This window comes from Corvus moneduloides, chromosome 6 (genome assembly GCF_009650955.1).
Source record: "Corvus moneduloides isolate bCorMon1 chromosome 6, bCorMon1.pri, whole genome shotgun sequence".
Lineage (NCBI taxonomy): Eukaryota > Metazoa > Chordata > Aves > Passeriformes > Corvidae > Corvus > Corvus moneduloides.
This window is the reverse complement of record NC_045481.1, coordinates 57,718,154-57,740,893: the sequence shown is the minus strand read 5'-3', so window position 1 is coordinate 57,740,893 and position 22,740 is coordinate 57,718,154. Positions and strand designations below refer to the sequence as shown.

The window sequence follows — 22,740 nt, the reverse complement described above, 5'->3', positions numbered from 1 at the left end:
CTGTGTCTCTTAGTTCCACTCCTTTCCTTACTAGTAACAATGTTGTTTGTAATAATAGAAAGAAATTTTACATACTTGTGACAAAGGAACTTCTTTTGTGCAATTTCATTTGCAAACCTTAATCATAAGATGCAATTGATATTGTAAGCTCTAGACGTGTCTTTTCAACAGCACTGCACATTTCCTTGTGAGGCATTGTACTGAATCTCTACTGATTGTTGAAATCAAGTATATAGAGCTATTTCAGTTTGTCATGGGGCATTTCTTCTGGGAACAGAGAAATAGGGGTGTGGAGTTTCTAGCACGGTTTAATTCCATACCATCCATGTCATCACTGGGGGCAGGAAAAGGCCAGCACCAGAACTGGGAGAGAGGACATCCTGCCTGTCTGTCTTGGGAGAGCATTCAGGACCATGCTGCGACCACACCGGGCAGTGTCCAGTGCCAGCACTGGAGAGGTCTGGCACTGCCACTGCGTACTGGGGAGTGTCCAGTGCCAGCACTGGAGAGGTCTGGCACTGCCACTGCGCACTGGGGAGTGCCCAGTGCCAGCACTGGAGGTCTGGCACTGCCACTGTGCACGAGGAGCCCTGCTGGGAGAGCCTGGGCCGCGTAGTTGGGCCCAAGTTCTGCTGGGCGAACACTGCCAAACCCAGCCAGGCATGCCCTGACGGAGAAACCCAACCCCAAAGAGGCTGTTTTTTCCTGGTTCTTTTTTGTTTTTCAGATGTGGGGGAAGAAGCATCAGGCTGCGAGGGCTCTCCTCACCCTATTGCCTTTAGTCTGGAGACCGTGTGGGTACCACTATTTTTGGGCATTGGTTTTTGGTTCCCCGTGGTGAATGCCCTTTCTCTTTTGCATGGTTTTTGCTATGGGTAGTGCTGTGGTTTTTGTGATTGTAGTAAATTGTTATTCCAATTTATAATCTCTCCTTATTGTTCCTTCATTATCAGAAGGGGAGGGAGCCAAAGGAGCAGCTTGAGTAATGTGTAATTTTACAGCTGGGTTTTAAACCACCAGAGCATTTTATTCAACATACATACCACCCTTATCCCGGCAGCATGCCCAGAGGTGTTTCACTGTGGTTCACACAACTATCATTAAATGCCATTAATCACCCCCATGAAACAAAACAGGGAAGAAAGTCCAGTGAGCTAGTTTGTTTTCACCCAGTTCCACATGATTTTGTCTCCTGAAATTGTCTGATAACAGGAAATGGGCTGCTCACCACTGCATCCTATATCCCACCATAGTTGTTCTCAGCCATATTCATCATAAGCCAAAGCTTCAATCCGTCAAGCCCTGCACACAGATAACTCTGCACAGTTGAAGCTTGCTTGGTCCCAGTTTTCATTTGAAGCAAGTACTGATCTTTAGGGTTACATGCCCACCCTTGTGCCCCAGAAGAGAAAACTGTCATCAGAATTAGACAGTTTGTGAAATAAGAGTATATTTTGAAAAAAAAACCATTTATGAATTATAAAAAAGCACTTCTGTTGTTTTAAATCACGAGTTTGAGGATGACTCACATAACATCTTAGGCAAAATTCCTATACTGGCATTTGTATTTTGTTCATGAAAAGGAGTTTCACCCATCAAGAATTTTTAATCCTATTGGGTGATCTTTGCAGCATTGAAGATGTGAGCAAGCATAATGTTTAAAGGCAGAAAGAAAATCTGTATAGTGAGGACCCTGCAACATTTTGATATACATGCAGATGAATAATGGCAGGGTAGACAGGAGAACAAGAAAAATGGTAACGTGGAATTATGAAGCCTAGTAACCCCATATTTTCCAGCTGGTACCTCTTGGATATTTTTTCTTGAAGTTGTGGATGATAAGGGAGGCAAACAAACCATAAAAACCCATTCTTTCATGTTATTTACCGCAATATATATGAAAATGTGTCTTAACATTAAAGACTAATCACCAGGACAGAAATCTGTTACCATTCCAGTACAAAATATTCCTTGTGTGAGCTCTGGTCAGTATGGCACTGCAAAAAGATAACCTCAGACCAGATATGCCAAAAAATAATTTTTCTTATTTTCAGACGTAGAGTTCTAAACTAGATAGAAAGGTTTGTCAGTCATGGGAAGTCTATGGAAGAAACACAGTTTGAAATTAAGTCTAGATCAGAGTTAGTTATTGGACTGTTTGTCTTAGATTACAATGTAAGGTCTAACCAAAAGTATGTATTCTATCACCATCTTCATAAACTGTTAAAACCAGGTGGGGCAGGGTTCTTTATGTCTTCCATGACACATCCCTGATAATTCCCTCTGGGGGATATCTTCTGCTAATGGGCCATCAAGTCTCACTGCATGACTCACAAAATTACATCATCCCATTGTGAGATGCTCTGCCCAGGGGGAAGAACCAAGCATTCCTACCTGGTTATAATCTGAGGTTTGGAACACCATGGGGGCACTACCCACTGGATTCCCAGAGGAGAAGAGCTTCATAATCACCACTGGACCTCCAGAAAAGGACCAGACTTTACGACAGGATCACCAATTTGGCAGGACCACATCCATCACTCCAACAGGACTGCAGCCACCATTTAATTGGACTGCTACCACCACTCTGACCAACAGGGTGTCGTGTTGTATCCTGACTCTGTCAGTTTAAGCCAGTGTTTCTGTACTATTGCATTTATTTTACTTTTCCTATTAAGCTGTGGTTCTGACTTGGAATCTCTCATTTACAAAATAGCGCACTGTTGTTTTAATTCTCAGACCATCCATAGGACAATGCTAAGAAAACAATTATAAAATTAAAACCTCACTAAAACTGCTAGGCCTGATTTTCTTTACAAACAGGACTTTTAAGTGTACTAGATGAAATGTGTATTACTGAACAAGGAATTTAATTCTTTGTCCTTAAATGCATGGAATTTTTATGCCTCTTTAGTTATTTTGCTTCATTCTGGGGTCACAAAAAAAATCACCTAGATATCCCTTCTATGTCATCAACTAAAGTATTTTCTTGAGTTTTATTCATTACCTAACCCTATACAAAGAAACATGTTAACATGGATTTGAACAAATTAGTCTTCAAAAACGTGTACTTTGAATGAGTTTGAAAGAGAATGTACAAAATCCACTGCAAAACATCCCTTTCAAAGATCAGATGGACCAGAAAGGAAAGAATGACCATTGCTGCACTTGGAATTGTATTGCATGTCTGGACCAGGTTTGCCTTCTCACCATGAAAATGAAATTCACATCTGCTTAAGTTTTTTTAGCCGTTTATAATCCCCACTACTGAAATTAGAAACAGGTGCCAGTTAAATGAAAAGGCAACATAAAAAACCACTACACAATATGTTTTCCATGTGATAAGTGAAGTGTAAAAAAGAGAAGAGAAAGGTTATTTCAAGTCATACAGTCAGAGAATCAAAAAATCCAAGTAAAAAAAAAAAATCATGCATGTAAGACAGTATCTTTAACATGATTACACCCTTACACACCTAAAAGAAGGGCCATCTAATTCCTTTCTCCTAAAAAGCTCCAAAATGGCAGGTTGGGTATGAGACAATCTACCTAACATGTCATTCATTTAAAAGCTATGCTGGAATAATAAAACCTTATTCTTTTTATGCTGGGAAAGAGCCAGTTTTATAGCCATAATGATCGGGGAAATGGTACTGCCAAAGCAGAAATAACAAATAGAGCATTTATTTGCTTTCCAATGAATTCTTTACATTCATACAGCCTGAAAGTCACAGTCTGGCTTCAAATATCTTCAAAACTACAGGAGTAATTTTTTGAAACCACAAAATATGAACTTGATGTTTTACATACTTTCAAGGCCTTTCCTATATACCTCCTTTATGGATATGTCATCTATCTATCTATCTATCTATCTAATCCTTTTTTTTCAAGGTCATTTTCAGATGACAGAAGTCAACACTATATTCAGGAATATAAGAGCAGTCATAACATAGAACTAAATGAATGCAGACAGATTTTAAAATATTCGAAAATGATGAGGTGATGAAATACTGTAACTTTTTAAGTGTAATGATGTAAACCTTTAGAAAATGTAAAAATAAACGTTGTATTTCTCTTCTTCAACCACATAGAAATCAGAATCACATAATTTGTTGAGACTTCCAAACTCTTAAGGTTGCCTTATTTTACAAGAAAAAGTTATGAATTTACCACATGGAGATTGCATTTAATGGAAGTAGAGACTGACTCCTAATTGCCCGTTGCAAGTGACCACTAGAAATTGATTTTTTTTGCATATTACAATCTAAATATTGTACTTCTTTATTACTTTTGATATAATTTATTTTAAAAAAGTTTAAGAGGATGGAAGAAGACTGTATTTATTTTTTCATACTATTTTAAATAGTATTATACTATTAATATTTCTGGTTTGTGTCCAAGAACGTTAGACAGCACAATGTTTTAAAGAAATACTGGAGCAATTAAAATTGTTTTATTAAAGAAACTCCTAGCTCCATTAAATTAACCTAAACTTGAAAGAACATTCTATTTGCTATAAATGAACTATAAATTAAGTGCTCAGGAACCTTCTAGTGATAAAAAGCTTTTATATGATACTAATACGTTTGAAACTAAACAGTGTTGACTTTGATTTTTAGCAAACCAGGTAAATTTTTTTCATTATATAAGTTGAAAGGATGAGGAACGCATTTTGCATCAGAAATTTTCTAATATTTCTTTATACTGTTCCTAGTAGGAATACAGAATTCCTACTATAGTATTTCTATTCTACAAGTCAAATATTCTTGTAGAACACAGTTAGAATGTCTCATATTGGACAAATCAAATTATTTTTTTTCCTTGAACTTGGAAAACTTTTTCTACTTATGGTCTCTTATTAGACTCTTGACTTTATCACAAACATGGTCCAAACCTTACATATTCAGGTGTAGTCAAGTGCCTACAATTTTCGTATGTCAGAGACTGGGAGTGGAGTCTCCTCCTGGGAGTGCACTCTACCCCCTGGGGAGCCAGAGGCTATTGCCAAGATGGACCCGAGATGGACGACAGGTCACTAGTTCTTCACATTTTTATAGGTTTGGTTCATTTGCATATCAGGGTTAATTTATTTAAGAATATTACAATAGCTAGTGGTTGGGACATGCTCCTGACAGTGGAAGTCTTGGATTTTTATCCTTGCTTTCATATTTTCTCCAATGACTCTATGTGTATGCAAAATCCATACACAAACAACAATACACAGTACAGTCAAAGTTTATTTCCTTCCAGATTTGCTGGAATACAATGGGCATTGTGATCTTTGATCCTTATGAGTTTAAGGACTTCCTGCAGCTGGTATCAGCACATAAGCAATGGGTTTAGACATGGGCATCTAAATTCTCACGTATGTCCTAGACAGGTAAGCCCTTTACCAAATTTACTCTAAATACCTAGATGATGTGTGTAAAGTTTGAATTTAACAGGGCTGGGAGATAGGGCAGAGGAAAACAAACAGAAATTTATTCCAGTGACAGGGTCGGGAAACATCAGGGGCAGGACAGACTGTGTACCAAGATCTTTCCTGATGAAACAAGAAACTATTGTATTCCAGCCAAAACATATGGTGCAAGGAGGAGGAGGTGCTTCTTGCAAACCAAGTATAAAGAGGCACTGCTCCTGAATTTAAGGAGCAGCAGTAGATGGGATAAGAACTAAAATTACTTTTCCTTTGCTAATTTAACAAATATTTCTTAGATAGATCTGAGAAATAGATCTTTCTCAGAGCAAAAGGATTTATTGGAAGAACTCTGCTCATTGTTTCCTAAGAATAATTACTTTTTTCCCTCTTCTGACCATGTGCTTGATGCTATTTCGGCATAAAGGAACGTATAGCTCATGTTCAAGTCTGAAATTTTTGGTTAACAGAGTTGGGAATCTTGTGACAAGCAGTAACAGTCTTCGAACTGCCCAAAAGAGAGTTTCTAACTTATTCAAAATTTTAAAATATCTACAGTAGGTTCTGCAAACAGTACCATAACATATGACTGAATATGAAGATAAGAGATTATAGGTTTGTTTAAGGAATTTGGCTGCAAGACAGCAATACTATACTCTCAAATCTGCTTTCTATTACATTTTATTGTGCTTCACCTTTTAGCATGTGGATATTGCTGGCATCTTAAGGAACACATATTTTTAGGCATGTGGCAAGGTAACTTCATTGATGATTGGATATTTTGAAATTAAGGTGGTCTCAAAGATTTTCACAAACTCTAATGCATATTATTTTTGTGGAATGTGTAAAATCAATGTATCTTTACCTGAAATACCTTAACGATCTCCACATTGTGTTAAAAATGTTCACTTTAGGAATGAAAATTCAACAGTAGTATTTTATTTTCAGTACCTCTAAATTAGCGTATTAAAAAAAAAAAATGACTTGGGTGAAATTTTGACTTCTTTGACTGCATATTGTTGTGATGCCATTTGTGAAAGAATGTAAACTTTTGAGAAGACATCTGCAAACCATGAATCTCATAAAATTGGTGTACCACTTGACTTGCTGATGTAGAACCATGATAGAGCATCACAACAGAAAAATCACATCCCGCCTATAAAGAACCAAATGCATTTTTAAGTCATTGTGGGAAAGTTTGCATTTCAGTTTACTACTATTCCCTCTCAACACAGGATTGACCTTTTCCTAAAGTTTTGCATTAATCTTGATCATCACATTAAATCTCTTCCTCATGCTCTCTTGTTACTCTATATTATTTTGATTTTTCTTGCAAACGATTTTTAGCAGTAAAATGAATGTTTTAAGTACCTGAAATATAATAAAATTATAGGAGTTTCGTGAGTTGAATCCCGGTTTGGTCTCCTCTGGTGAAGACTTGGCAGCTGGGGTTGTGATGGGAGTCAGCAGAGTTCTCCATGGGTGAGTAGGCAGCAAAAAGTCCAGTTCCTTGAGAAGGCTGTTTCCTGCAATGTCCCTTGAGAACTTACACTCTTCATTTCCAGCTCTAATGAACACAGCCATGACATGAGTGTTTGAAGAGAGAAAACCCTTCAGTGGTGCAAGCAGAGCATAGGAAGGGCAGAGAGCTCAGAGACAGGACTGGGAGAAAGTTGTTGTGTAATTCACTGTGGAGCATAAGACTAACCAAAAGATATGGGGCAAAAAAGTCAAATTTATTTAAGTGTATACATCTGGAGAAATTGCCAGCTCCAAGACTGGCATATTAGAATAAGTTCTACATGCACAATGAGGAATAAAAGCCACAAGGTAGTGATTTCTTTGTCTTAATTTTTAGTGTATTATGTGTTTTTTTTCCTTTGTTTGAAGCTTTTTTCTTATTTACTGTATATATACTGAAATATGTGTGTACTATCTAATATGCTCTTTCTCTCAAAACAGTAATTTAAGATGAATCTCATTAAACCCCGTCTTCCTGAGAAGATAAACAAAGCACTAATGTATTTTTAATGAGGTAAGGTGATTTCTTGCTGTGAAAATGTGCCTAGACCTGTGAAAACACCATTTTCTTTCTACCCAATGAGGATAATGATGGGTTTTTATCAATGCATCATTGTCCTATTTGCTGCTAAGACTGACCTAGTGAGCTACATATAAGAGCTAGGGGCTCTTCTGCCAATAAAAAATTCATTATTGCCCTTCTGAAATTGAATTGTTTCATTGTTTGAATTGCTGTAAAGCCATTATCATAAATTTCCACAATCTTGTTTGAATTACAGATTTCAGCTTTGTCATATTTCTTTTTTTAATTTTATTTAGGTTTCATAGCTGTTGCTTCTGGTCCCATTCAAAGTCATGCCCATCAGAACTGGGGGGCATTTATTTCTGGGGGGTTTACTGTGCTCTGAATAGTTGCTCATGGTTGGAACAAAATCTGACTCTTCCTTTCTAAAAAACTCTGTTTTGTCTTGTTGAACAAACTTAGGCTCTCACTTAGCAATTTTATTTCATACACAAAAATAAGAAAAAAAAAATCCTTGTTTTTGAGGGAAGCGTGTAAAGGATTGAAAAAGGGTATGAAAGGTGTTTCTCAAAGTACAGCATGACAGTATTTTTAGAAAATAAACCCAGAAAGAAGACTGAAAAAATATGTGAAATGCAACTTCTGAAATACAAAACAAACAAACAAACAAAAGACAGAAAGTAAATTTTACTCTTTATCCAAACCCTTCAGAACCTCTTTGGAGTCACTTAACGTAGAGCACTCTGGGTATCTTGGGAAATATCTGTTGTCTTTATATATTTGACACTTCAGATTGTATTAAAATAAGATAATGACAAAAATATGCATGATTTCGTGTTTTTTTACATTATGCTGAGGTAAATTTTTTTCCTGAATTATTAATTAAATTATTTTCTGACATTTGTGTATTATTATTTTGATGATTATTAATGTTTTGGGTTTGGCTTTTGTTTGCTTTTTACATTTTAGTCATGGTAACAGGTATGACAGACCTGTTGCAAATTTATTTTACAATTTCTCTGTGGGGACTATATCGTCTTTTAACAGTAAATAAATTCTATTTGTTTCTTATTGTCTTCCTATTTTTTGATTTATGATAATCATTGGATTATTACTTATATTTAAATTTAGGAAAGCCCTAAAATACAGAGCTATCTAATTTTATGTAACGCATTGGGGAAGCTCAAATTTAAGTAAAATCTCTGCTTTTGGGTACAGGCATAATTTAAGCAGAAACTTTCAAGGAAAAGGCATACTTTTATCAATAGGCATTTGAATTAATATCTAAATGGCTAGTGTATGTTACATACAGAAAGACAGATCTGAGAGAACCTTGGAAACTATTTTCCTTTCATTTCCTGTTTGTAGAAAAACTGCTTCCATAAAATAATTATTGACTCTAAATTGAATTTCAATATGTTGCAAGAGTATTTTGTGAATTATTGGCACTTAATTTTTTCCACTTGGGACTTCTTGTGGAAACGTACATATTTTTAAAAATATCTAAGGCCAATTTATTACTTCGTCAGTAATAACAAATACTGATCTCAGTTTGCAGATTCTAGACGAAGACAAGGGAACTTTTTAAGGAGCATTTATTCAATGAATGGACATTAGTTTTGAAGAAAATTGAGCAGTGCCATCTTTTGTTGGAAGAGACTAACTGCAACTCTCAAGTGTCAGAATATTTGGATCAGTTTTGATTTGTGCACACAAATTTCTGTCAGTTTTGTTTATCACTAATAGGACAGACCTTTTTTTCTTACTAAACAAAAGAAAGAACATCTTCTGGATTTGGTGAATATTTGCTGGGGGAGAAGACTTCAAGAACGGACATTGTTACAAACAAAAGTCAGGACCTACCATTATACTAGACAGATATTCTTTTATAAATGAAAACATTCAGGTCAAATCCATGAGAATAGGTTATGTCTTTTTTATAATAAAGACAATACATTTGGATTTAATGTAGTTAATGTTTTTAAGAAAGGGGAAAAAATGTACCTACCTGTAACATATACTGCTGATGAATCACACTTTCTTTTCTGAGAGATCAAGCTGAGGGTGGTCAGAAGGTCTTTTTTCTGTTACATAACTCAGGGAGGAAAGAGTGAAATGAAAAATAGCAGGTAATGAACATGAAAACACAGAAAATTTTGCATCTCTGATTTTACTCATTGTGTATGATGGCAGCTTAGCTGGGACTGGTGCTTTATGAGCAAAGCAGTTTTTAAGAAGTAGCTTAGTGAAATTTCATAGTGCCTTTCAAAACTGGGAGTTCTGTTTTTTTAGAATGGCTATCAGTTCTTCATTTTCTTAAGTGTAAAGACATGTTGGATCCATACCTATTATTTTTTGCCTATTTTTCAGAATTTTTACTTTTTTGTAATACTCCTTTGAGTTCTTTCTGTAACTTCTCTAACTGGCCAAATCAGGACTCTTAAATCTGGATTTGACTGTCAGACTTTTGCTGAAGATGAGAAGTAGATTACCTATAGGCCTGTGTAGTTTGTCGTCAGTACCTCAGTAGGAGTCAAAAATAAGAATAGAAAAAACTTGTATATTTACATAACGTATTAAATGGATTTATAATGCATACACTGCACTACACCTGTTCTTCCTTCCCACCATACAGTAAATTCCCACATGAAAGTGCAAGATGATGGGAAATGCTTATGGGAGAGGGAAAGAAGAGAATATGCTAGACTAGGGAAGAACCCTCCTTAATATGAGTGCTAGGCTTAAATCATCCTTTCACCTGAATATCCCTATCTACAATAACTTTTCCTGAGCTGGTAGAACTGCCACCAGTCATCATAAACTGCTGTAGGAAGCATGAAACTTGAATCATCCTCTGCATCTGTGGCTGTAAAATCTTCTGTATATTCTCCATTCAGATGCTACCTGAGTTTCAACACTGGACATATCTGAAATGACAGCCACTATATTCTTGCTCTATCCAAGCCCCAGATGATCTAAGCTTAATAGACAGTCCTTTTTTTTTTTTTTTTCCCTCTGGGAATATCCAAATCTTTCCTATAAATGTGTCACTTCTTTACAAATAAAATTGTTTCATAAACCACTATCAATACTGTAATACAAAATGTATTTTCCCTTGGTGTCTCTAAATTTACTTTCTAACTTACAGTACTTGACCAACATTGATGAATCTGATTTATTTAGTTCTTTAGAAACTGTCTACTTCCTTTAAAAAGGATAAAATCAAACCATTATTTTGCTTTATTTATATTTACACATAGAGGAAATTATCATTTATAAGACAAATAACAAACACTGTAAGTCATTAGTCTTTTTATCTGTCAGGACCCCAGATTTAGTTATATTCCGGTAACTCTTACAAAGGAGCTTTGGAAAATGCATTATTTGCCACACAGTTCATCTTGTAAAAAAAATAAAGTGGAAAAGAAGTTCACTAATGGTTAAGAAAGTACATAACTCTCTCCTTGTAGTTACTAGACTTTTGTGTTTCAGCGGCACCGGGGGTATTTGTACCTTTGAGAAGTCTGAAGATAAACCAGACCAGTGTTGCTGGTGGCTTTGGCAAGTCTCTGAGCAAGCAGAGTTATATGAGCTGGAGCATGTACTTGGAACTGTGGGGCACGAATGGTGTGAGCCTGAACTTGGGAAAGAAGAGACCTGCAACCTCCTGTTCTTCATCTAGGAATGACCTACAGAACTCTCCCTTGCTTTGTCCTAAAATCTGAGATATAATATTTAGATAACATAAAGATTCTCGTAAGACTTAAACATATTATCCTTGCTTATTTCAAAATCCAAAATGCAATTTGTGGAATAAAAAGCTTCCCTCTAATCCATTTTGATAAGAAATAGTTAGACTCATTGTATTAATAAATATTTAATACATTAATATGTTCAATCAATGAAATTATCGTATAGTTTTTATTGTTGGTTTTCCCAGCAGGCTTTGCTAATAACTGTTTCAAAATCTCAAAAATGAACTGCAAAAGATTTCATTTGATTGTATGAGTAAAAACTGTTTACTCAAACAGCAAAATGTTGATGAGCACACCCTTATTAATCTCTGCGTCTTTTGTAGACGCAACTTGTTCACAAGGTTTCTCATGAAAATTATTAAGCAGTTTCATTCTATGTCCTTAGCTTACTAGGATATATGAACACTGAATTTGGAAAGACTTGAACACTTATTTAAATCTTCTTTATATAAACGTCTCTTATGGGCTTGGCCATGTCAATGCTGTCATCAATATTAGTGCAACTACACATCAACAGAATGCCTGAATGCCCTGATTATTTTTTTGCTAAAATAAACTTACTGGAGGTAGACTTTAGTACATTCTGTATTAAACAGACTGCCCAAGCAATATCTGCATAAAGTAGGGTGGCAGTTTTGGTGGTCTTTAACCTAATAACATAAACACATTTGAGTGATAAAGGAAAGGAAAAGTATTTCTGTCCACAGTCAATCGTCAACTGATAAAAAGAAAAAAAGCAAGTTTGTGCACTGAATGTTCTTTTGTAAATCAGGAAGAGTTATTTTCCTCTTCTGTAAAAGAATAAAAGTTCTAGGGGGAGAAAAAAAAAAATAGCACGGTAAGAACAAGGACTCCTCAAAAGTAATGCACAGATTTGGGGTTAAAATGTGGATGGTGATGTCCTTCCTGTGAGTGACAGTGGGCACTGCCCTATTTGCATTGGTGGCTCTCAGATCAGTTTTTCATGCAACAAAATTTACATTACCGTTTCCAGCTGTAGTTTGTTAAAGATTTGCATAGTAAAATCTTAAACTAAGGGAATGATTTGGGGCATTTTTTTCTTTTTTTAAGTAATAAAACCCCATGATTTTTGACACTGAATATGGTGAGCCATCTATGAGCAATGCAAAACCCTCCTTATAATAGCAGATATATTAAAAAAGCATTAAAATCAAACAAAAAATTCGAGAAGTATAAATCTCTTTTTCAACAATTCTAATGCATTTCCCTTCAAGACTGCAATTTTCAAACTATTCATCCATATACTGCAGAAGGGCAGTAAGGCAGCCACCTTTTGCTGTAAGGAAAGTTGCTACGTTTGAGAAGCCAAGCATATCCTAGTGTGCTTCTAGATCATTCATGATCTTGCACTTTCCTCACTAAGTTCTGTTTCCCAAGTAATTAGGTGGTATCTACTTACATGCAGTAGACTAACCTCTGTCTCACGCATCCTTGCCTCATTTCCTCATTTAATGCTCTTTTCAGTCTTGTTATTTATTTTCTTTAATATTACACTTCCAGCTCTATAGCCAGATGAGTCACACTCATTGCCATCCACAACAGCACTCTCCAAGGCCTGCGAAACAATAAAGTAATTTATAAAAGCTTTTCCACTGAAGTTATATACAGAGAATCTAACCTTTATTTTAGTGGCACTTGAATTATGATTAAGTTCCATTCATAAAAGATTATTCATAATAAGAAATAGAAGAACATAATGTATGTTATACTATTAAAAAAAAAAAAAGAAAAAAAGAAAAGAAATGAACCCGCAACACCACAACATAGCAGCATAATGGTGTGAGGCACAGAAGCTTACAAACTGTTCTTCATTCAGAAACAGAAAAAATTAAAACAGACTAAAAATTTCAGAGTGTTTTCCTTCCTTGCCATAGAAAAGGGGATATCCATTTCTCAGAAATTTCTTCATTAAATACAGAATGACTGACTTATTTCATCACAACAGGAAAGAATTTCAAAATATTGTTTCTCTGTATACTGTTCCCTGTTCAGCTATCATTATTCCACCTACATTTATTGCATTTTGCAATTAGAATTTGGGATAAGAAAGTAATTGCGACCTTCCTGAATGTGACATTGACAGAGCCACAAAAAAAATGTGTGTGGGATAAAAGACGGGGGTTCTCTCCAACATTGCTTCTAACATACAGAAAAAATGTTGCTAGCCAAGAATAAAGATATGCAGAACCCAAACAGAGAAGAATCTATTTACCTGTAAGAAAGGGGAACTCCCATACTTCTTCCATGAAGGAAAGTATCATTTTTTCAATTACAGCAATATAGAAACATGACTTGTGAAAGTATAGTACATTCCTTTTGCTGTGATTTTAATCACAAGTTTCAGTTCATTGATTATAAAAGGAATATACTGAATGAGGAGATGGAAGAATTGTTATTAGTATTTCTGGTGACTTGCTCCATTGCCTTCTACTGGAGTCAACATTAGACATCCAAACACAAATACCCCTCATCTGCACTTGCATCACTGAAAATGTTCTGAAAACAAGCAACTTTTGAGGTGCTGGCCTCCTTTAATAGTTTATCAAAATCCTCTGCTGAAGACATTTAGTCAAATCTTCAGTGAAGTATAAGTCACAATGCAGCACTGCCAGTTTCAACATGACAGTGTCATCTCTACAGGCATCGCGGTCTGGTGTGGTTACTTCTCCAAATCTATAAAGCATAAAATGAGCTCTCCTGGTTATATTTGCTGATGTGAGAATGACACAAATGCTCAACAGCATTCCCATATTAAGGAAGGTATCTCTTAACTTGCTAGGAAAATAAAAATTACTTAACAACATACGCATTCAGAATTCAGAGTCTAATATTGTGTAGCTCATGAGTTCTGTTAATTTGGGTTTAAGATGGCAAACAAAAACTTGAACAGAAAAGTACTGCTGAAATGGAAAAAAATATTTTTTTGTTTGTTTAATTTTGTTTTACAAACAAACAAACAAATATATAAAATTACCTTTATGTGGTATAGGAGCTGGAAATGAAATTAAGAAACTAGACTCCTACACTTCTAATCTGAAGTTTAGAACACATATAAAATGAGAGTATTTTGTCAGAGCAAAAAGATAACTAGTTAAGCAACACAAAACCACTAAGAATTACAAACTGGAAGTTTTGTCCATGTGAAGATCATTCCATTCACATTTAAGGAATATTTGTTTTCTTCAAAATTAAACTAGTGTTACTTACAAATTTGAATAAGATAGATTTCCACTGGTTTAAAAAAAAAAAAAACCCAAACACAACAAAACATTAAAAGTATCATTTTAATACCACTGCAATGCTATTAAAAATCAGAGCACATTTCATGCTTGCAGAGGATGATGAAGAGGAACACATAATTTATACCACCTTAAAAATCTACTTCTCTTATAAATTGTGCCATGAGAATTATATTATAAAGTTTCATCAATATTTTTTCATACCTAGACATTTCTGGAGACCATGGCATGTTACAGGTCTGTGTAAATATCACACACACATTTTTCAGTCTTCCTGTATAGAAAATGGTATATTTCTGTAATATTCTATAAGCATGATAATTGTCTTTGGCTGTACACTAACATTGTTAACAGAGTCTTTTACAACAATTGTCTACATCCTGTAATTTTCCTCAGAGTTGAAAACTCTTTCAAATGAACATGAGTCAGGCAGCACTTTCGGGAATAATGTTGCAAGGTTGTAAATGTTGGTTACTGTTCCCACGGAACGCCTTGTGGAGGAAGCTCATCGAGTGTCAGATGCAAACTGCAGCTTGCTAAGGTACCTGTAGCATAGTCGTGTTTTCAAAGACATTGCTGTATGTTGTTTTGCTAACTTTGAAGAGAAGCAGCTATTTAGATTGGCAAGCAAAACAAGGGTTGCAAAAACCACATATGTGACACTGATTATGCCTCACTCGATTTAAAAATGGATCTGGATCCAAGGCTTGTTTACTCTTTTTGATTCAAGATAATTTTATATTAAAAATTAGTTATTCAAAAATCAAACACCAACCTGTTTACTGGAGAAGCACTAACAATAAACAGTTTTATTTCAGCACTCGGATGATAGCTCTGCAACCTCTTTTAAGCTTAAAGACGTGCTCAGCTCTTCCACCTTCTTTAGGAGCCTGCACTACTATAATTGTGCCCTATACTTGGAAGTCTAACCATATGATAGAACTCATGATAACTTCAGTAATTAAACTCTTATCAGAAACAGGAGAGAGCACAAGGTGGCAATAAAATAAAATTAAATAAATCTGAATTTAACATAAATTATTTACTTCTCTCCAAATATTATTACACTTCAGGGAAGCTTACTTCATATTGAAGTGCTATCAATTTTGCTTCTTTCAGTTCAGGCTTCATTATTGGGGTAGATGTTGTCTCAGATTTCTGATGGTTTTGCTTATTTGTGTCAAATTCAACTTAGATAAAAAGAAAAAGAAAAAAGTTGTGCAATAATATTTTTAAAATTTTCATGTTTCAAACAATTAAGATTACGTCATTGTGTGACAAGATCAGTATTTCATAGAAATAAACTTGAAGATGCATGCAATGCTCACAGAATGGGTGAAGAAAAAGAGTTGATTTTTTATAACAAGTGTGCTACATAATTGTTCTTAAAGGACTTTATATGAAGCTGGGCTTTCCAAAGTTGTAGATGGTTACATTTTCAAAGCATCTTGTCCTATATATCCTTGTGCTTTATGTAGTGTTACGAGTCTGAGTTTAATGAATGATACCCGAAGGGTTGTTAGGAAGTTGTGCTGTAGGGAAAGACTATTCTGAGTCATGAACAGTGCTGAACTGTAGACTCATTATTTTGATTAAAAGCATGGCTTGTTACAGGCCAGCTGTTTATGCAATTTTTAAGTAATACATAGTTTGTGATATCATTAATTGAACTTTTCTTTATTTTCATGACTTTTTAATCTAAACTGTCGTATTATTATATTGTTTTCATCATCACTTTTGCCACTGGTCATGCATGTATAACACCTGCATGTTTGCAAAATAATTCTTCTAATGCCTACTAGGAATATAATACTGTTTTCAGTTCTTTGGCAGGTTTGGAATTATGAATCATTCAATACATGCATATATTACATAGCTTTGGTGCTGGGCCCGTATCTGCATCCAGTTTGCAAAATAATTATCTAACCCAAAAATACTTCTAATAAAGAAGTTTATAATAGAATTTAAACAATAATTTTAAACAAACTTCATTTCTCTTTTTCAAAAAGTAAATTCAAATAGGATACAGGTAACAAAACAATCTACTGAAAAATTAGTTCCATAACTGCTTCCCTGCGTGTACTTCTTTCCTTGGTGGACAAAGTTATTAAGGTCACAGTGATAAGATTATTCTTTCTATGAATTACTCAGTATTACAAACCATGAGGCAATCAGCAATAAATAAAATATTATTCTGAATCATCTCAATAGATGTCAAGTCAGTAGGTAGCAAATAGGCCATTACAGCTAAAAAAGTTCCACTCATTATCTCTGCAAAGCCAACTCAGTTTCAGTTTGTATTACTCTTATTTGAACTATTAACACCTTTTTTAGAAGGAATATGTAATGATTTGAGTCATATCCAATCTACTGTCTCTAGTGGCTGCAGAAAGTTAATCTGTGTCATAAAAGATGCAGAAAATACCCTGGAATATGACTCTATGTGGAGAGAACTGTAATGAAAAATTTCCTTCAAGACCTAAGATTTCTTATTTGTGGAGTCCTTGCTGACAGGCTTGTGTTTGACATGTCTGGAAAGCTTGTAATTACCTGGCTCTCATATATTGTACTCCAATTCTGCAGAGGACTGCTTCATAACTCAGTTAGAGTTCACTGGGAATATAATACTTACTAATTAGGAGAATGACAGACAAATTCTTAGCACTGGGGTGGGCTCTAGACCTTTTTATCTGAATTGCATGTAGTTCTCTGTTATAGACTAAAGCACCTGTTTTAGACACTGCAAATGCTCTTTCAAAGCTTAACATTTTTTTCCAGTCACTGCAAAGTTGTATCCTGAAGGTAAAATGGAAAAGGAAATTTTCTCTCACTTCATGCATCTTTTAAACAAATTCTGAAAATGTATAGGCACAAACATTCCACTGATGTTGAAAAAGAAAATATAAAATTAAAAAAAATCCCATTTTAACCAAGTCCAAAGGACCTTAAATAGAAAGCATCTACTGCTGGTAAGGTTTTATTCTGAACACTGAACTTAGTTCAGTGGATCCATCTAAAATATGCCACATGGGACTTAACCAAAGGGAAATCAGTTTTCTGGGAAGTGACTATTACACTAGCTAAGAAGTTATCAGAGCTACAATCAGAACTGTTTATTTGGGTTTTTTTGTGAAATGTGATGAAGTCTTGTTTTAAAACCTGGGACATCCATCCCCCATCTAGGTATCAACTCCCAAGAAAGAACACCACATGGAAGAGCCAGTTAATGCATCTTTCTGGAACTGAGGCATTTTAGGCTTTCTAGTACACACGCATATTCTTCTACCTGACACTGCTCAACTTACAAAGAGAGCAAGAGAAAGATCTTTCAAAGAATGCACGAGAAATTTGGCAAATGCCATATTAAGGCAAAAAACTTACTGAGATGCATCTGAAAAAAGAAGTACAGTCACACAGCAACAGAAACATCTAAATCATAGAGCTGAAAATAATTTTGAACAAAAGATGACATACAAAACAAGTGTAATTCAACAGAGTGATATTACTCCTCTGTCCTGTCTCAGAACATGTTGTTGAACCTTCATCCAAATTAACTTGCCCCTTTCATTTACACTGTGATGGATCTTTCATCTACAGTTTCTCTGCATTTCGACAAGATACAATCTTGTCTTTAAATGAGGATGAGTTAAGCAGACAAAGTTTGAAAGATTGATCCTCATGGATCTTTGAGATGAGAAGCATGCAAAGTCATGCACAAGACTGATCAAGTAATTAGTATTTGAAAATGTTAGTGGTTTGGAAGTATTTTATTAGCTGTTTCAATATACAAATACAAAATACTTCAATTCAGAGGATTTTTTTAAAAAACGCCAGGGTTCATTAAGCACAGCGTCACCAGCTGAGCAAGGGAGGGATTGTTCCCCTCTGCTCTGAGCTGGGGCAGCCTCACCTTGAGTCCCGTGTGCAGTTCTGGGCACCTCTGTAAAAAAAAGACATGAAGCCATTAGAGAGTGTCCAAAGGAGGCCACGAGGAAGGTGAAGGGCCTTGAGGGGAAGCTGTATGAGGAGTGGCTGAGGGCACTTGGTCTGTTCAGCCTGGAGGAGAGGAGACTGAGGGGAGACCTCATTGCAGTTACAACTTCCTCGTGAAAGGAAGAGGAGGGGCAGGTACCAATCTCTTCTCTGTGGTGACCAGTGACAGGACCCAAGGAAAGAGCATGAAGTTGTGTCAGGGGAGGTTTAGGTTGGATATCAGGAAGAGGTTCTTCACCCAGGGAGTGGTTGGCCACTGGAACAGGCTACCCAGGGAAGTGGTTACAGCACCAAGCCTGACAGAGTTCAGGAAGTGTTTGGACAATGCTCTCGGGCACATGGTGTGACTCTTGAGGTGTCCTGCACCAGGACAGGAGTTGGACTTCATTGGAATTTATTGCTTTTGTTTTAAACAGACTTTTTCCATGGAATCATGAATTATAAATCCATGGACTGTGGAATGGTTCCAGTCCCTCATCTGTACAGTCACTGTGATTTTGCATCTGTAAACCATCATGAGTTATGTAGCATACTTATTATTAACTGATCAGAGTTTACAAGTAGTTCTAGTTTACAAGTAATACTAAATTTTCTCCAAAGGGTTCAGCTGACATAGATAGCAAGCTGTCTGAGAGCAGCTGTTTCTGTTTTGAGTCTGTTTTTGCACTAGGCAGATTTTAATGATTCTTTTTTCCCCCTATTGCTGCTACACTCACAGGGAACCCTACAGTCAACTTTTTCATTCAAAAACCCCCTAGAAATTTACCTTTTCACCGCTATTTGTATTTGGACTACATGATTATTGAAGGTCCCCTCCAACTGGGACTATTCAATTCTATTGTATTCCATTCTGGTCTTCAAATAACTTATGGAGTTGTAGGAAATAACTAGCATGTCCATATCTAGAAAGATGACTGTTTTGGCCAGTTGCATTGATACTATAGTTGTAGTGTCGAAAAAAGTTTTCCTTATGTGGGGTCTTATCTACCAGTAGCATGTGAAATTACCAGCTCCAACTACAACATCTTTGCATTCATCTCCACCACCAAGGACTTCCCATGCAGCAACATGTAAATTGCCTGTGTGAACAAATTGGATTTTCCGGAAGAACAATACCAAAGTGAATGGAGAGCATGTTTAGTTTACAGGACATCTAATAGCATAACGTTCCTATGAAATCCAAGTCCTGTTATTGTAATTGTGCATTTTACCCTTCACTCAAATAGACAAAGAATTTACCTCAGAAAAACAAACAAAAAACCCCAAACAAATATAATTTCACAATAAAATCACAATATTTCACAGGAAGTAACAGGAAAAGGAGGAGTTCGTTGATTGATTAAAGAACTAGTCCTTTCAAAACCAATTTCTAGAAGGCAGCAATTATGCCATCAAAAACTGGTGTAGTGAGTTAATGAACTGAAGATAATCAGTTTTCACTGTCTCTGTGGCCACTCTGTTTCTCAAAAGATGTTTGGATGACTTCTTTTTTCCTGGGAAGCAGTGGAAATGTGAAGTAGAAATCAGAAAATAGAAGTTTCAATTTTTAATTTTTTTTTTTAAAGTGAAACTTTAACATGCCTATTTGGGGAAAGGAAAACTTTAATTGAACTTACTTTTTGGCAAAATTAGCATGCCAAGAGAAAAAAACTGTCCTCAGCTCATTTTGCATGAGAAATGGACCATCCAAGCAAAAAACATCCCAAGATAAAAATCTCACTAATGAAAAGTACTGTAGGAAGACGTTTATTTATTTTTGAGATGAAGTATTTTGTTAAGCTGAAGGTGGCTAGACTTACTTGGATGGAAAGACTTGCAAAAGGAAAACCGTCTGGCATCAAAGAACCTTGGCTCAGTATTTTTATTTACTTATATTTTATTAGAATGAGCTTCTTTGGCAAGGTTGTGTTTAGCATAGTTACATCCTTCTGGGCAAATTGCTATATAAAATACATCTTAGAAGAGACAGAGAATTTTTTTTAAAGATATAGATGGCATAGACTGCCTGAGTTCAAGAAGTGTTTGGACAATGCTCTGAGGCACATGGTATGATTCTTGGGGTGTCCTATGCAGGGCCAGAACTAGATGATCCTGATGGATCCCTTCCAACTGAGCTCATTCGATGATTGCACGATTCCATGTAACGAACACAAGTATCTGTCTTCACTGTGAGTCTTATATTCCCAGATGAAGGCAGAATTTGTCTCATGGTCTCTAAGCATAATTCTACCAATAATGTTGACCTTTCATAGAAGACATTAGTTAATGTACATTCAGAATTGTAAGGAACATTTATGTTTCCTAAAGAAATTACAAATTAATTAATACTCAAGTATTATTAAATGAGGCATAGAAACTCTGGGGAGGATTATATGCTTTGGAGAGTGTATGTATATAAAACATAAACTAAGATCACAAAATGATGTAAATCATACATATATTTGTTATTGCTACAGCATTGTTCCTTCCGGAGTATCTCTGATCTTCTCAATAGAAGACCTGACTTTTGGGTGAAAGAAGAACCCTGTAACCAAAGACACCAGAGAATTCTTACATTTTTGGTACATGCAGAGCCTCTATTTAAAGTCTCATACAAAAGGTTTCTATAGAAACCTGAAGGACTCAGACAACTGGTGCTAAAAAGCTGGACCCTGAGGCCTATACAAAACCCACTGTAACATTAATCTCTTCTACTGGTTCCTGAAGTCAGTGATCTCTATCATGTTTCAGCATACATCCTTTATACACGCTATTATACCTTACACTAGCACACCCTATCTTTGAAAATAAAACATTCTGGTAACAGTTGAAAACATGGCTTTGACTCAGGTCCTTAACTGATCCCAAAGCTAGTGAATTGAAAATTGACTCTGATCTCCTTTCTGGCATATACTATCTCCTAGGACATGTAACATGAGTTTTACTTTTTTTAAGAAGCCTTTTATCCTATATATAGTTATGCTTTAAATTGTTACTCACTAAAAGAGCAAGTATTTTTGGTTGCTTCTGAAAGTCTTATTTCCATAGTGATGCTGACAGAAATATGCAATACATCATGGTAAGTGAAGCTTAACTCACTATCACAGATTCTGCTCCCAGCTACCATTTTAAACCCAGGCTGGAATATTGCATGTGCAAAACTCACCTTTTTCCTGAACCCTATTTTAATATATGTTCACTATAAAGCCTTCACTCTTCTTAGCTCTCAGGTTGTTCCCTGTTTCTGTGTTGGTTTGTTTCAGTTAGCTATCCAAGGTTAAAGCAGTTAATGACTCATTTCAGGGTTCACTCCTAAACAGCAGCTTGGTGAGGCTGCAGGAGGATCATCTTCCTCTTGCCTCTGTGAGGAAATACTCTCCTAACACTGCTGCAGTCCTACAATAGTACTTTCAGAACACTTCCACCCCTAATCTTTGCAGAATCTCTTTCCATCATGCTTGTTTTCATAATCCAGAACCAGCAGGATCCTCATTCCTGCAACAGTATTTCCCCGTGTTTCTCTCCTAGAATGCTTATAAATGTGCTTGTTTTGTTGGTTGTCAGGGCTATGCAGAAATCCAGAAATACACATCTATTAGGTTGCCAAACATGAAAACTTGCAGTGAGCAGAAGGTGTAGCACAAGAAAGATGGAAGGCAATTCACCTCTGTCACTTACTTGGGGCAGTGCTTTCAATGTGCTAGAAAGGGCAAAACACACATTTCTTGTATCTACTTAGGGGGAAATGATTATTGCACAGAATCCTTTTTTTTCTTGGCAATATTCTTAGAACTGCAGATTCCTTCATTTCCCTACTTCTAATGTTTCGGTATGGCTCAATTTCTGTTAAAAAACATTTCAAGAAGAATTTAAAGGAATATTTTCTTTCTACTACACCAAGAAAAACCTGCAAGAATGAGAGAACTTCAAAGCTCACCAGCAATGCCAGTGTTTAACAAAGAAACGTCTCTCCAAGAGACATGGGGCATCCATTTCTCTCTGAGTTTGCGGAGCCGCAATAATAGGACATACCACAGACACCAATCCAAAACATTATTCATACTACCGATGAACAATTCTCACAAATGTTATGGAGTTTGGGGCAAGTATATCTTTATAAAGAATTCATGACATCCCTCCTTTCAATCATCTCAGGTCCACCCACACTGACATTTCGCAAACCAAGCTTATCCATAATACTTCTCAGCACAAGGCATTTTCTACACATTTATTCAGGTCAGCAGCAAATGTTCTTATTTTCTAGCCTTAAAAAAAACCCCACAACCAACCCCCCAA

At 35.9% G+C, this 22,740-nt stretch overlaps 1 long non-coding RNA gene across 6 annotated transcripts in view; it reads right to left on the bottom strand.

Annotated features, from left to right (window-relative positions):
* The window catches only part of LOC116445931, a 95,912-nt gene that overhangs the window by 7,054 nt on the left and 66,118 nt on the right, over positions 1-22,740 (bottom strand). For 3 of the 6 annotated variants that reach the window (XR_004240947.1, XR_004240952.1, XR_004240948.1), the window contains 4 exons: positions 18,383-18,412; positions 12,633-12,788; positions 9,466-9,552; positions 6,785-6,980 (listed from right to left, as the gene is read on the bottom strand). This is a non-coding gene — a long non-coding RNA (uncharacterized LOC116445931). The remainder of the gene's footprint in view (positions 1-6,784; positions 6,981-9,465; positions 9,553-12,632; positions 12,789-18,382; positions 18,413-22,740) is intronic. The other 3 variants (XR_004240951.1, XR_004240949.1, XR_004240950.1) reach the window with 3 other exon arrangements.